Genomic DNA, 17,316 nt, shown 5'->3' with positions numbered 1-17,316 from the left:
GCCAAGTGGAGCCCAAAGAACATTGCAAGAGATCAAGAAAAGTCTAGGGAGAATCAAGAGAATGATGACAAGCGTGAAGTTGAAGATCCACCAATTTCAAGTAGGAAATTAGGGGGTGAGTTGGGTGAGTCGGATACAACAATTGGGGGGGGGGGGGGGAGGGGGTGATTGATGGCTCAATTGTTGTTTAGCCCAAGTGTAAAGTCCAGCCCAAGAATTATTAGGGTTTATTATATTTGGTAATGTCTTGACTAACAAGTTTGGTTAGTCTATATAAGCCGAGTTATGGTTAGACATTATAATAAAAAGTTGGTGCAACCGAGTTAGGGTTCATCAAGAGTCAAACCGAGTTAGGGTTTGAGGTATTGTAATCAGTTTTTTGAGTAATATTTTCTGATTAATATAAACGAGAGTTAGTTGTTTACTTTGTGTTTGATTATCGATCTGGGACTTGAGCGTGTAATTAAGTTTAAAATAATAAAATTCTTATATAAAACAACTTATAAATTTGCATACATAGCTTAGAAGCCTATGGTTTGTTTCGTTTTTTTTTTCAAAGGGTCTTTGTGTATAAACCATAACAAAACGTTTGGTTACAATTTGTAAATTCCTAACATGATTGACCGAAAAAGTTTTTGAAAATGACCACCAAACCACTCCAATAACCGTCGCTTTGCATGATATGCGAAAGGGATTTTTAAGAGAGGCTTAATGAATTATGTCACAACCTTCAAAAGTTTGTAAGTTTAAGTAAATACATTTTGCTCAACTGTTAGTACAAGATAATATAAATACATTTTGTTTAAAATATTAAAAAGCAACGGTAGAATCATAAAACAGTCGGTGAACATTTACAATTATCATTTTCTTTTAATATGTAATACTTAAAACCAAAAGAATGTAACTAAAGAATTTAATTCTGATAAGTGATAAAGGAAAGTGATATTGATTTTGACCACTTTGTACATTATTGCAGGTATTTTTCTTTGTTTATTTACCGGCAACAAATGCCTATATTAAAACCAAAAGGGAAATAACCGGTTAACACAGTAAGTAACTACACAGCCACAGCACAAGAAACACTAACAAAGAAAACTACATAAGACCAAATACAATACCCCCCCCCCCCCCGGCGGGCGGGTTCACCCATAAGATTGATTGCTGGAATTTGCAGAGCACGTCTCCAACCTTTATTTAAAGCTTAAACCAATATCTCCGTATGTGTCACACACTCAAAAGTCATGAAATATACATATCATGAATTGCGGCAATTGCCGTGTTAATGCTGGGCCCCCCATTTTTAAAATCGTTGTTGATAATAACAAAATATAAAATATGTAATGTAACATGCCTATAAAGTAAACCATAAATAATTTGAGGATATATATGTAGAGAGAAAGAACGAAAATCCTTTTGAAGATTTGCTCACATACATTAGGGATTTTGCCACACATGCAGTTTCTACAAAATGTCTGTTCAATTGTTTGTGGTGGAAATACAAACAGCAATTCATTGGGAAATAAATTGAAGACGGAAAAGTATTAATAATTAATTGGGATTTACATTAGAGATTTCTTACACATAAACGATTCTTCTGATTCTTCTGTTAATTTTCTTACAGATCTGCGTGAAGGGAGGTCCAAGTTAAGGCCAACTGATATTCTTGTGTTCAGGTGGACAGAGGGAAACACGCTTGTGTGGACCTTACAAGAGTGTTTCCTCTCGTCGGGCTCAGAGACCATGGGTTTGTTGTGGGTCAGGCTGCGTTGAAGGCCGAATCGGGCAAAGTTGTCAAACACGAAAAAGCCTGTTTAGAGAATCAACATGTGTTTCTCCCCTTTGCTTTTGATACTTTTGGGTTTCTAGCCCCGGAGGCTGTGAATTTTCTGAGCAAGGTTCAGTGAGTTATACATGGTACCTTTTCGGCCCCTACGTCCCAAAGCTTCGTTTTTAGTAGGATTGGCTTTGCTATTCAAAAGGGGATTGCGGCGCAGCTTGTTGCCCATTTGCCTGCAACTTTATTGTAATTGTTTTGAATTTAATTCTTCTCCATTTAAAGCCCTACCCAGTTGTTATGTTTGATGGAGAGGTGGAGTCACTTTAATGTTAGCCGAAAGACAAATTTTATATAGATGACTCTGCTCTATGATTGGCAACTAGTTGATTCTAATAACTATTTCAACATCCGATTTCCTTATTTGTTTTTGTTTTGCAACGTTATGTCTTTGTTAGTGATGAAATTAGGTACATATTGCGGTGTGCCCATATAATGTATGTATGTGTGAATCCTCGGGTGGGCAAAAGTGAAATTGCATTAATTTTGACGTTATTTTACTAATTTCGTGAAAATAACGTTAAAAGTGGCGGAAGGTTAATCAGGCATCATGTGGTGGCGTTGATAGCCAAAAGACAAGGGTACACGCACCAATCGGCCGGTGTCCCGGTAGTTGAGTGTTATGTGCCTTATGTCTAAGGCTTGATGCAAAACTACTATTGAGCCGGGGGTCTCACTGGAAGCAGCCACTCTATTCTTACGGGGTAGAGGTAAGGATGTCTACATCTTATCTTTCTCAAAACCTACCATATCTTTACTATTGATGGGATTTACTGAGTACGATGATGATGATATTTAAAGTCTTCGTAATCAAGTCTTTGTAGTAACAATGTGTCTCAGCTTTAGCACGCTTATGTCTTTGATAAGATCTTTGAGTAGAGCTTGCAACTTGCATAACCATAAGCTAATTAAAAACTTTAGTAAGTGAAAGAAAATTGAACACATAAAGTTAAGTTGAATTCTTTTTGGACCCCTTTTGTGATCATGAATGCTATAATATCTATAGGTCCAGTGACCATAAATTCTAACACGTCTTCTGCCCGTATTTAATAACAAAATCTCCGTACCTTTCATACACTCAAAAGTCATGAAATCCCTCATCAATTGCCATTGTTGGTGTTATAGGCCCCGTATTTTAAATAGTTATTGGTTATTAAAAAATTAGTTTTTAAGCAATTATGTTTGAAACATACTAATTTAGTACAAACTCATAAATTTTGACATACAAAAAACTAAGTTCTTACTTAAAACACTTTTTAAAGGTATGAAAAACAATAAACGGGTAATACATTTTGGGTTAATTCCATGGAGTTGACATGAACACAATCCGTTTAACTAAACATGTACGATTTGTTTAGCAAATCTTGTTTGACTCAAAGTTGGCCTGAACGTTTAGACTAAACCTAAACTTCTGTGTTAGCAAAACAAATGTTTAAACTTTAATCAACCTTAATGATTCTGATAATGATTAATTATATTAATAATATTACTAGTTTATTAATGATGTTATGATATGCCATATACATGTGAATGTCTCTATCTACTTGATTAATCATCTTTAGTCATTAACAAGTATAAAGTATGACTAAGATAACAAGTGTGAAATGCATACATCAAATTACGAAGATGATGCAAATACAAAACAAACTCATTGAAGATGAAAAAAAAAATATAAAATGAAGAAAAGAACTTTTATAAATTTAGGGAAAGTTTATAAAAATGTTATTTGAAAATAAAAAGTTCTTGAAAGAATAATTTCACTTAGGAATGCTATTCACCCAAATATATCCAGAATACCCAACTTTGATGAAAATTAATAAGTCAAATGCAAGAATGAAATTTACGTATAATAATTTGGCTTTGATAAGTCATAAAGTGAATTGATCATGTTTACAAGATCAAGTGAGATGTGGACTAATCATTCACGGTCGATGGAATCGACCGTCAACCCACCATAGATTATACAATCTAGGGCCCGTCACTCGAACTCGCTTGTTACTTGGAAAATGCTTGCTCGTTTTTTCGTTCGATTGGAAACGAGCCGCTCGGTTCGGTTTATAAACAAGCCAAGTAACGAGTAAAGGTCCGCTTGGTTCGGTTTAAATATTTTTTTAATTAATTTTACGTAAAATTATATGTACACAAAATATATAATTTGTTATTATAATTATCTTGAATATTGTAATATTGAATATTAAATATAGTTATTTTTTAATTATTGAATATCTTTAAGTACTTTAAATAATTAACAAGTAAAAAGATAATTATATTTAGTATTCAATATTTAAAATAATTATAAAAAGAAATTATATATTTATGCATTTATATATATATATATCTATATATATAATTTTTGGTTAATTATTAACTAGTTTTATACACATTATATCCAACTTTAAACTTTAATTTTATAAAAATTTACAATCCAATATTAGTTATTCTAAAAACTACTAATTTATGTTCATGTACATTATATTCTACTTCAAACTTGTTTCTTATAGAAATTTTAAAGGGAAACAAAAGGAAAAAGAAATGCTAAGAAACCTGTTCGCTACCGCTCGAAAATGCTTGCTTGATTTTGGCCAAGTTGGATTTTGAGCCGATCGGCTTGGTTCAATTTGTAAACGGGCCAATCAACGAGCAAGCTATAGCTCAGTTCGGCTTAGCTCATGAACAACCCTAATACAAAATTCTATGAATGAATTATGGAAGTCTGCAACCTTATTCCTCACCGCTCTGCTCTACAAAACACATGTACGTATACATTGAAAATCTCACTCAATCACAATTATCTTTCAAGCGCCAAAGAGAAGAGAATATCAAGACCAAATCGAAGAGCATAAGCTAATTCATTTATAATTCATTCTTGTAATACTGTGGGGCATCAATAAAATTTTGATTAATTCATAGATGGTTTGATACCATCATAGACTGATTCAAAGTTGTTATCTCCTCCTCATTCATATCCAATATATACAATACAAAGAATTATAGTCTAATTACAATACAAACTCAAAATACTTGGAGATGATAATAAATCAAACTCAAATTGGTTCTTATTAACCCGAGAAAAATCCAATCGGCCGTCAACAAGTCACCCCATTTGACCCATCAAAACTTGCAAACACCGGCGTTGGTCTTCCTATGAACCCGCCCACTGCACCGTTTTCTCTCACACAAGCACACACCAAGAACTCTCTCTCTCTCCCCTCTCCTTTTAGCAGGTATAAACACCCACACTAGCTTTTGTTGTGGGGTAGCATACCACAATACCCGAATGGGGTGGCCGAGGGTGCTCCGTCCCCACTAATAGTATGCTACATTTTCATTTGAACAGATGGTATGCTACAAATGATTCTAAATTTGATTTTCATAATTTGCACAATCGTATAGCCTTCAAGGAGAATAAAAAGGTTGGTAATGGCTCATTGATTGGGGAACATGAGCTTTGTAACTTAATGCTCATGTTTGATATGGTTTGATATTAATCATTATTGCTTTGATACGTTTGTGACGTTCACATTTTAGATCCAATTAAAAACAGACAATCTTACACGCTTGTCTAATCAGGGGCTCTAGTATTTTCCTTTTATTATTTTTTTAATATATAACAAATCTTTAACTTCTATTATTATTATTATTATTGCTGCTACTTCTCCTGCTACTGCTGCTTATCATTTTTTTATGAATTGTGAAAACATAGTAATTGGCAATTAGTGAAAAATCGACAGGTCATCCCGTATAAAGTATCTAGGCAATTTTCTATTTGTTGATCATTCAAAAAAAAAAAATTCAAGCAGCTGCTGTATTGCTACTAGTTGAAACATGTTGGGTTGTTGAAACATATAACTTTTAACACTATTTTACTTTTGAAGCAGGCTTGGTTGCGTGGGGCTGACCGCACATGTAGTTCGCTGTTAGTTGAGTTGTAGGTGGCTTTGATAAATATGTTACGGCTTTTGAATCTAACAATTTCAGTACTGTCTAACATTAGGAATAAATCCAACTTTGTAAAAAATTGGGGTTTCTTTTTTTTTTTATGCTTCTTTTTCTATGTGAGAGGTTTGATAACTGGGACACGAAAGATTTTGAGCGCTCGGATTTTGAAAGTTTTGAGAGCTAGAAAAGTGGTGAAATGAAGCCAATATTCGGTTACTTATATATATTAACACATGGGGGCAAAAATATCAAAAAGAGGTTTCTAGCAGCTATATAGATGCTTAAAAACAATTGACAATCATACCGAATGTTAATAACCGGCTATTAACATGTTGAAATTAACCGCCTTTGGTTAAGCCGTTCCCTAACCTACAGTTAATATCGGTTTCAAACTGGTTACTATTATACTAGTTTCGGTTTCAAGTCCTAACTGGTTTGAGTTCATTTAACCGGTTAGGATTTGTCCCTCTAGTTTTTTGCTAAAGACGTACAAAAAAAACCTCGATTGTATAAACGTTGAACCTAGCACAACTGATGTAATATTGACACATTTGTAAATTGTAATTATGTATGACTATAAATGCACCATCAATATTCGGCCCAATATCAATATAATACCGTGCCTTTTAGTGGAGTTTGGACTTTGGAGTAATCAAAGCCCAAGTCCGGTTTATGCGATATAGCAGTATCTTCAAAAATTCTTTTCTTTTCTTTTTTTTTAATTTTATTTTCCTGAAAGAGGAAACTCGACCCCTTAACGTGTTCACAAAATAATCAAAATTTCTAGAAATAGCATAAACAGGGTTAAAAAAGCACGTTTACAACAAGTAATGCTAAGTAATCACATAAGTATTTGAAGAAACACTAACTTAAACATGGGTGGACTTAGCTTAACGTCTCAATCGGGATTGTGTAAGCACCAACCTAACCCTGGGGGCTGGGCTTAGATTAATGTTCTTCCGAGGATTGTAACAAACGGCTTTAACAAATTATGGCAGCCTTCACTTGCAAAACCGAACACCGTGAGCTCGTTACGAGAAGGGAAATTTTGGGGGGAGGGGGGGGTCTTCTCGTAACCACCCTCCGACGTAAAAATCAGTGTGGTAGGTTATGAGTAAATTCTTAGAGAGAATAAGATTCCGATCCTTCTACCGTTGGTTTTCTATAAATATTTATAGCCAAAGGGGAGGAGAATGAGTAGACCAGTTGCTTCACTCAATGAAACCTTCTAATCTTATGGCTGAGAATGATAATGATTCATGATTGTTAGACTGCTAGCGTACGGAGATCGTAGTTGCAGACAGGTAGAACGTTGACCTTTTCTGATTAGTCCATCCAGGGCCGGCTCCGAGAATTGGAAAAAAATTGGGCCGAAGACGAAAAATATTTTTGGTTCTTAAGTAAAAGAAGCAATTTGTTGTGTTTAAACAATTTAATTTTTAAATAGGATTACTTGGTTATGATTTAGATTGTGTAAAAAACTTTTGTAATGTCTCAAATGAAACTAGAACCCACAACCTTTTGTTGGGAGTCATACCCTTTGCCACTAGACCAAACTAGTTGTTAGTAATTGAGTTTAAACATTAAATATACATATTTTTTTTCATAAAAATACACACAATTTTTTTATAAAAAATTTTGGGCTTAGCGAGGTATCGCGGGGTCCGTCGACCACCCAGCCCCCTAGGGCCGGCCCTAGGTCCATTGTGCAATCATGAGCATTATAGGGATCCTGACTTGTGATTGGTCTTGCCCTTTCCTGTCATGTGGCGTCCTGCCTTTTAGCATAACGTATCATCTACTAAACTCTTTGAGTTGGTAAGGAATGAGTATTTCTTCCGTGGAGGATATGCCCCTCCGACCCTCCCTGCAGAAGATGTTCCGCACATGCGGATGTTTATCTCTTCCTTGATAATATCTCTTCCACCGAGAGAGGTTAGAGAAGGAAGCTGAGGAACACCCGAAAATCATTTTTAATTAATATATTTCCATTTATGTTTGCAAACGATCAAGAAGCGCACTGACCATGATGAAGCTACCGTAGGCGTTAGGTGTCTCATTAACACTTTTTGGCTGTATGGTGTCTTTAGGATAGAATAAAACTAACACGTCCAAAGTCAATTACATAAGTATGATGATCCGGTATAAACTGCTGGGCAGTTTCTTGCACAAATTCTAGTTTGACCAAGTATTGACCGCTTAATAATTTACATCCCAGTTTTTAACATTTGAGGGTTTAGAGCATCCACACCCATAAACCAATTCAAACCTCCACATCATCGCCCCATTATATTCTAAACTTTTCATCAAAAAACCCCACTTATCCTCCACCCATAAACCAATCTAAACCTAATTAAAATATAATAAATATGTATATATATGTGTGTGTATATATATGATTTGTGAGTAGTGGTTGTGGTGAGGCCACTACAAACCCACCTCTCAAACGATTGAGAATGCAAACCAAACCTAACACAAACATTTGTTTCCACCCATAAACCAATCCAAACCACATGTCATGTCACCAAAAACCAATGGGTGAAGATGCTCTTGCAACTTTACATATTAAATATCCACTTAAGGCTTTTCATTTCAATTTCTATTGTCTTTACATCCCAACTCATTTTAACATGTTACAGTTCACCTAGTTAAAGTATTCTATTATGTAATTCAATATCACTAACAACTAGGGTGTGCATGGTTCAGATAGGTTTATTTTTTCTCGTGACTGAACAAGTCTTAACATATTTTAAGCTTTGGCTAAATAAGCCTAAATTTAATGTAAAATATGAGCATCAATGAATACTTATCCTAGAGAAAAATGCTAGGCTTCCTAACATCAATAATATGTGGCATCGTCGGTTCCAAGTTAAATTGTGCCTCAAGCGTGGATGGTTCCGATGATTATATTTTTCAGCTACCCGTCATGGCATTGATGATACTAAACAATGACCCAACTATTTTATTTATTTCTCTATATATAATTACTAGAATAGAGCCCGTGTGATACACGGGTGGTTAAAAAAAATAAAAAACTGAGTCAAGGGGTTATAACATAACTAAAAGGGTTCGTGTCCCATATTATGTTTACAAGAAGAGATGATAAAAGACGTGACATCTTATGTATAAACCCTAGAATGATGCCATGTGAAAAAATCATTTTGCTTTAATATTAGATTAATTATGTGGAAATTGTAAGCATGCAATGTGGATGCATGGAACATTAGGTGAACAACCTAGGAGAATGACAAGTGAACAAATTGGTTTTACTTTAATATATTAGTTAGACTAGGTTATAAATCCGTGTGATACACGGGGCTGCATACAACAAATTACAAAATTAAGAAAAAAACTAAAATAAATATTTACGTGTTATATTTGAAAGTCAACTTGTAAAGAAAGTAAAATATCAAATTCAAAACACGAAATAACTTAATAAGTTTCTTCCATAGAGCCAATGAGCTTTAGATCAATTGGCTTAAAGGGGAAGTGAGGATTTGGGTTGAAGATTGTAAGGTCTCAAGTTCGAATCCGACCAAAAATTGGATTTTCCACAGTGGCCCTTTGGGCGGTGGATGTTCGCCAAACATGAGATGATGACTTTGGGCTACCCAATACAATCTGTTATCGCGATTCGCGAGCGCATGGGGTTGCCTTTTCCAAGAAGACAATGAGAGAATGCAAAAGAAGAGGCTTCCATATAGAAACCTAATCCGTTTCCCCCATAAAGAAACATAACTTTAGAAACCACAATACCTAAAACCTGACTCAATAAACACGCATGCCACATTCAATGAATTAATACAAATACAGCAAACACTAGTGATAGTAACCATTTTTAGTTTGTATAAAATTCAAATTAACACTAAGAGTGTAATTAGAAAATGAATAAAATATACATAAAAGAACAGACAACTGGTCACCGGCTATCCTTCTATTTCTTTAACCATTTGTTGTCAAATGCCATCTCTATTTGTTTAGTTACAAAGTGACCAAAAATAAATAACATTGTGGCCGTGATGCTTGTGATCTCTGAAACTTCCCAATCAGCAGCACGAACCCTGGGAGCTTTTCATTTCTGGTCATCCGCCATTACCGAGTTAGACTAGCTACCTGGCATTCGAGTTTTGGTTTTCTTGGACCATCTTGACAAATATAGATTGCAACCAGCCACAACCACCTGCTGGACAAACTGAGAAACAAACTTTGTAACCTGCAAACAAACTGTTACATCATCAGGAGAAATGCAAAAGCTTTAAAGATTTGACATTTTTGCCCTTTTGTTCTTAACGTGTTTACAAAATGATTATAAGCCTCTACTGCTAGGTACCTCAAGAGTTTTTCTAGAATCAATTACAGTTTTTTTTTTCGTTGTGTGCGGTGATTCAAAAATTGATGGATCAATAGATATAAGGTTTCTAAAACAGAATTGTATTGTAGATGATTCTCTAACCCCTCCTATGATTTCTCTTATATCTAATACAAAATCTGAATCAATTTTAAAAACAATTAAAGCCAAGTTCCTAGAAATTGAAATTAATAGTTACACATATTAAGAGAACAACTAAAGTAAACATCCGCTTGCAGTGAATGTTTTGCTTTAATTTGTTTTGAGTGAATATCAATATAGAGACGTCGGGAGACGTGAGATAAAATCCATTTATCTTAAAGTTAACCAAAAATATTTTTTTGAACATCAGTAGCCACCAAATAGTAAACATAGTAATAACCAAATATATGGATGTTCTAAACCTAAACGGCTGTTGCAATAGTTCATAGCCTTGTAAACTGCCTGAAAGTCTTGAAACCTTATAACCTGAGAAAAATATAACATCCAAACCAAACTCACTTTGACTTACTGAGAAAATAATTTCCCCCATAATGGCATCCCTAAAGTGATACAAACCACCGCTGAACCATGATAGGTATCTGAACAACAATGCACTCAAATACCAAAAGAAGAAATAATTGAAACACAATCTAACAGTTTTAATACAATAAGATAATCACCTGGTGTATTGAGTTCTCTGGAAATCGATGAGACATAAAAATGCAGATTCCCTCTCCCCGATGAGCCAAAATTTGGGGTTAGAATCAACTCAAATTAAGAACACCAAAAGGGAGTAATATAAAAAAATAAACATGTACAAAAAGGGAAAATGGTTATAATTGTATTATAGGCTTGAATTAATGACAAATTTAGGTGTTGATTCGTTCGCCTTAAAGAAGCTTTGAGTGTGGTTCAAACTTTTATCAGCCCGGTACAATTAATTCGTTCCCATATATCACCATAAAAGTTTGGTAACCGCATAGTTGGAGGGAACAGGTTGAATTAGGTTTCGATTTACAATCTCCTAAATCAACGTTCTTGAGTCTCGACTATGGTGAAGCAAGTGTCAGAATTAAAATGCTGTAAAAACAAAAGGAGAGGCTATGTATGAATAACAGATGTAATAAAGTTAAAGTAAATATTAAGTTATAAATTTTTAAAACTTTAAATGTTAAGATTGACCAATACTTGTGTTATATATTTGGTTTAAACGTTAATTAGTATTATAATTAAAATTAATTGATTAATTATGTGGAAATTGGACACCTTAGAAGAAGGACAAGTGGACAAATTGGTTTTGCTTTAATATATTAGTTAGATTAGATGTAATAAAGTCAAAGTAAATATTAAGTTATGAATTCAAAACTTTAAATGTTAAGTTTGACCAATACATGTGTTATGGATTGGTTTAAATGTTAATTAGCATTATGATTAAAATTAATTGATTAATTATGTAGAAATTATAAGCATGAAAAGTGAATGACATGAAACATTAGGTGAATAACATAGTAGAAGAACAAGTAGACAAATTAGTTTTTGTTTAATATATTAGTTAGATATTATTACAAAAAGAACTTTTAAATCTTGTTCTTTGAATGGTGATATTAACAATGATCCGTCATTTATATATATTGATGTAAACACTGACCTCCATATTAATTATTATTATTATTATTAATTATTATTATTATCGTTCAAAAAAATTAACTCTAATTTAACTTTATCTTGTATTGAGACTAATCAACCATGACACCATAATGTTAAAAAGGCGGAGTCTCTTCCAACTTAAAAAGGTGAGGCCATCCCGAACCACCATTATGCCCCTGCACCATATGCAATTCGAAAAAAATGTAAAAAATCCTAAATTAATATAACATTAACAGATTGGAGACCAAATGCAAAATCCTAAATCAACTTAATACAAAACATATGTAGATATACATTTTTTTTAATCACAAAGTGAACTTTGACATGTAGATATACTTGGGAAACATACAGAATCCAAACTCACAGATTAGTAGAAACAAAACAAAATCTATTTATTTGTAACAAACAGGAAACCAAATTGTTTGATACCAAAATATTCATAGATTTGAAAACACACAAATTTAGACAATCGTATTGTTCTTATTTCTTACAATTATTCGTGTAAATTAAATTGGTTCCGAGTTCTACACATATACTTCATAACCAAATCAGTTTAAATAAACTTTTTGGTTTTTTAATATGAGGTAAACAAACATAATAAATTATATTAAAAAGGTATATTGGTTTTAATGATCCCAACTATTGTCTTTTGGTCACTGTTGGTCCCAACTAATGAATTGACTACTGATGATCACAACTTTTAAAGTATTTGTTCATAACGATCCGAGACTAACAGAATCCTAACGTCGTTAGTTTCAGGTCGCCGGAAAAACGGGTTTGGCCGGAAAACTCAATTTTTTTTCCCGAAAACTCAACATTTTCGTCCCAAACATCTTGGTAACTTCGTATCGGACCTTTATTGTCACACCCCGACCAATGAAGGCGGAAACGTCGAGGCGCGACATGATTGCTCATTGCACAATGACACTATAAAGTTACAATATTTAAATAACTCATTTAAATCCATATCATCATAAATAACACAACAATTGTTCATACAAAATGCCAAATAGATAGATAAACAAATAACTTGTTCTTTTATTTTCTAATATCCTAAAGCCAAAATAATAAGTTTCTTCAAGTAATCCAATCAAGCTAACATCAAACATGTAACATTGCATAAAATAGAGTTTGTCAACAAGAAGGTTGGTGAGCAATTTTCATAGTTTTGGACAATAAGTATATAGTATGAAATCCACAACTAGTATATGAAAACAATAAATAATAGCAACAATTTAGATAATAAAACCGTCAATAAAAATACATTGACGAACTGTCAATAAGAACACATTGACGACACCTTTCCATATGGGGATACCATATATACTCGGAATTAACGTATGATCATACTTTGATGAGGCTACCCGCCTTAGCATTCAAGAGGCTACCCGCCTTAGCATTCAAGGATTTGCACATAATCATGTAAAGCATATAACACCAAATCGAGCATTTATTTAGGTAAACATATACAATACGTGTTGTGGTTTAAGACTCAAGTATAAATCATTTGAATTTGAATAAGTATGCAATGTCACCCCCAAAACGAAAGATGGAAAACGGGGGATGAAAAAGTACTCACATTAACAAGTAACTTGAAAGATAGTGTCGTGAATAATCGGAGAGATCGGTTTAACGAGCAAGACCTATATTAAACGGGTCTTGTGTTAGTAGGTAGTCTTGGAAAGGTTTAAAATAAAATACATGACAAATAAGTAAATAAATAAAGTTTAGGATTTAAAATGTAAATATTTGAGAAATTAAAGAAACGAGTTTTGTAAAATAAGTTTACTCAAAACCGGGTCTCGGTATTCTATTCATTAGTTTTTTTCTTTTTTTTTACTCAAACTATGTTAAGTAATAATGTGGGTTAAAATGCGATATTGCAAAACCCTTGGTTATAAGAATACCAAAACGAGGTTTAAACGAGTGTTCGGGTTTGTCTGTTCGAGACTTGATAATTGACCAAGCTCAAAGTTAACTTCCCAAAATAATAAATGTTATGAGATAACTCCATAAAAATCAAAATAGACTTAACCAAGTATGTAGTTATATTGTGAAGAACCTTAACGTTCGTTAAGCGAGTATACGACTTTATCGGACCGAACTTGTTATAAGATCAAGTTGGTTACCGACATGCCAAGTATGTTTAGAAATTAACTAAAATTGATTTAAAATATAATCTTGAAGAAAAATATGAGTTTTGGTGGCTAAAAACACACTTGTGTGTCTTATGCGAGTGAACTCGGTTTAGTTCGGTTTTTTTGGTTCGGTCCTTGACTCGGAATAAGACCGAGGATGGTTACCACATACCCAATTACCATGGAACTTGTAAAATAACTTATAAATAATAATACTCAAGTTTTACATTCAAAAAGTTAACAATAAAGCTTTTAAACAAAAGTTCGGTTTTTGGTTCGGTTCTCAACTCGGGATGAAACCGAGGCTAGTCACCACATACCCAATACCATGGAACTTGACAAATATGAACACAATAAACTAAAATATGCAGAAAAAGTTAAGCAAGTATAAAAAGTTATATAGTTAGATTTGTTAAATATATAAACAAAGACTACAAAGTCCTCCATGTAACCTTGCCTTACTAGCCCGACATTTCAACCAGCCGAGACCGGAGAAATGAAAGACCAAAGGTAAACAAGGAGTGTATATTATATATATGTTGTAACCTCAAGCTTTAAGTATTGAGAAGTTTGTTAAAATGAAAGATTAGCTTATGAAGAACAACCTTAGAATTCAAGAATTTGAGAGAGAAATGAGGAAATAAGCAAGCACAAATGAAGAAGATGGGTGTGTATATATAGGGTAAGTTGAATGGGTCTTTCATAAAAGGTGTTGAATGAAAATGGGTTGGTTATAGACCCAAGAAAGCACAAACTACAAATGGGTCCTTCAAGTCTCCGTTTTGATGGTTTTAGTCCCTAGAGTTCGTTTTGAGCGTTTTCGGGGCATTTTAAGAACCGAAAAAGGTGTTTTTTTTATATCCAACAACTATAAAACAAATATGTAACATAAAATTCATCATTTTGATAATATCGAAAGGTTCGGGATACAAAACCGGTCGGGTTTACATTAAGAATACAAGAATAAAATAACCTGAAATTGACAAATGTCATAATTCAACTAGACCCTCCACATAAATTGCCAAGTGTACAAGTTTCCATTTTTACAATTATTTATGAATAAAATAAATCTATTGTTGGTTGGAATCGAACTCATCACCTTGCTTTTAAAATGTTTATGGTTTACCGACTTAACTAAAATGAATTTATGGTAACCTTCTCCTTTTTTTTTAATTGTTAAAGATTCACAACCTTTCATTTTTATTTTCTAATACAAATACAAATTATTATTACTAATCTATGTATTTTAAAAAATTATTTATATCTTATGAATTTATAAGGCATGTTATTATACATATTATTCAGTTTAGCTTTTTTGTTGTATTTTTTTAACCACCCGTGTATCACACGGGCTATATCCAAATAATGAATATAGCAAATTGGAATTGTATGCCATATCTATAATATATATAAACAAAAACCCAAAAATCCTATGTGTCGCGATGTGGTCGCTCCCCCCTTTTATGGAAGCCACCAGATTTCTTGATTTTTAAATGGAGGCCTCTCATTGATTTAATCCAAATTCATGGGTATGAGTCTTACTAAAACCAGATAGCTCTTAAATGAGTTATAAAATCTCATTAAATTAAAAATTAATCTTACCACTTATTTGATATGAAAATCCTACAAAATAGGAATATACTAAATTTAATATCCAATTTAAAAAGAAAAAGATATTATTTATAATTAATAAACAATTTTATAGTAAAAAACATAAGCAGGTCATGGGTCACCAAATCCAGATAGCTTTTAAACGGGTTATAACATATAATTTATTTATGAAATCCTTTTATCATCAAACCCTAACATTGCATTCTTGAGTTTTTTATTTAAGGGTTTGGAAAAGAAAAGATAAAAAAAAATTTCTTTTTTCATTCTTAAATTTTTTCATTAAAAGAAAAGAAAGAGAATGAAAAAAAAAAGTTAGTGTTTTTTTACTCCAAAACTTTCCAGCTAAATATGGTCTGATTCGGAAGGAAAGTTTATAGTCATGCACAATATTACTAATTTACCCTTATTTTCCTTCCTAACTAACTCAATAATGAGGACATGATTGTAAAGTTACAATTTTTTTCCCTATCTTTTCCTTCCTATGTAACTCAAGAATGTAATTAATATTTTCTTTTCTATTCTTTTATTTTAACTCGAGAATGTCTTTTAAATATATAATATATTTTCCCTTCTTCCCCTATCCAATCTTATTATTTCTTTTTCTTGTATTTTAAACCCGAGAATGCAGTGTAATTATATTATTAACTTTCTTATAATAAAGAAAATTAAAATTCAAAAAATAAATATTAAAAAACGAAAAATGTAATACAACCATTCTCTCAAGCCATCAGATCACTTTATTTGTAAATGAAGGCTTCTCACGCATTTAACCCGAATTCACGGGTAAAGGTCTCACCAAACCCAGATAGCTCTTAAACGGGTTATAACATCTCATTAGATTAAAAAATAATCTCATCAAATATTTGATATGAAAATCCTATAAAATAGGAATATACTAAAAATTAATATCCTATTTTATTTTTAAAAAAGATATTATTTATAATTAAGAAACAATTTTATAATAAAGAAAATAAACAGGTAATGGGTATCACCAAACCCAGATAGCTTTTAAACCGGATTATAACATATCATTTATTTGTGAAACCATTTCATCATCAAACATCAAGTATATTAATTATTAACTTTCTTACAATAAATAAAATTCAAATTCAAATATACATATATAAATATTAAAAACGAATAATGTAAAACAACTCCAGTAATACTGGGGATAAAATCTAGTGTGCGTGTGTGTGTGTATAGGGTTAGGTTAGAATAAAAACCCACTTGAGTTGTGAAAACTCTAGAAACTCATTCTCAACCACATGTTTTTAATTAAAGATTAAATCTTGTGGTCCACAATTAAAGTTAATAAAAAATGTAAAAGTTTATTTACATTTTCTCTCTCAAGAAAACATATATAAAAATTACTAAAAAAATGTAAAAAAAATAGCAAAACATTTTTTTTTATGTTTGCGATGTTTTGTATTAAATGTAACAACATATATTACATGTAACAAAAAAAAAGATGTTACATATGGTTTTCACGGGTTTTCTCAACAAAAGGGTTTTCAAACTATACTTCTCCTATATATATATATATATATATATATATATATATATATATATATATATCCAGGCATGGCCTGTAAAAACTGTTCGATTTCTGTGACCAGATTTTGTTAAGTTATAAACGCGAAAGGGTGTGAATCAGTGATTGATCTGGAATTCTAGAATTATGGTTGCATGACGTAACTTTTTATAAAGGTTATACATTCTTTTAGGAAACTGCAATGAACATGCTGTTAATTGAACATGCAAATAAACAGTATATGAACCCTATAACTTAACCAGGGCTTAAGGAAACAGCAAAGGAA

The sequence above is a fragment of the Bidens hawaiensis genome, unplaced genomic scaffold (genome assembly GCF_021521415.1).
Source record: "Bidens hawaiensis isolate Kalapana, Puna unplaced genomic scaffold, B.hawaiensis_p1.1 tig00001960_1, whole genome shotgun sequence".
Taxonomy (NCBI): Eukaryota; Viridiplantae; Streptophyta; class Magnoliopsida; order Asterales; family Asteraceae; genus Bidens; species Bidens hawaiensis.
This window is presented reverse-complemented; position numbering follows the sequence as displayed.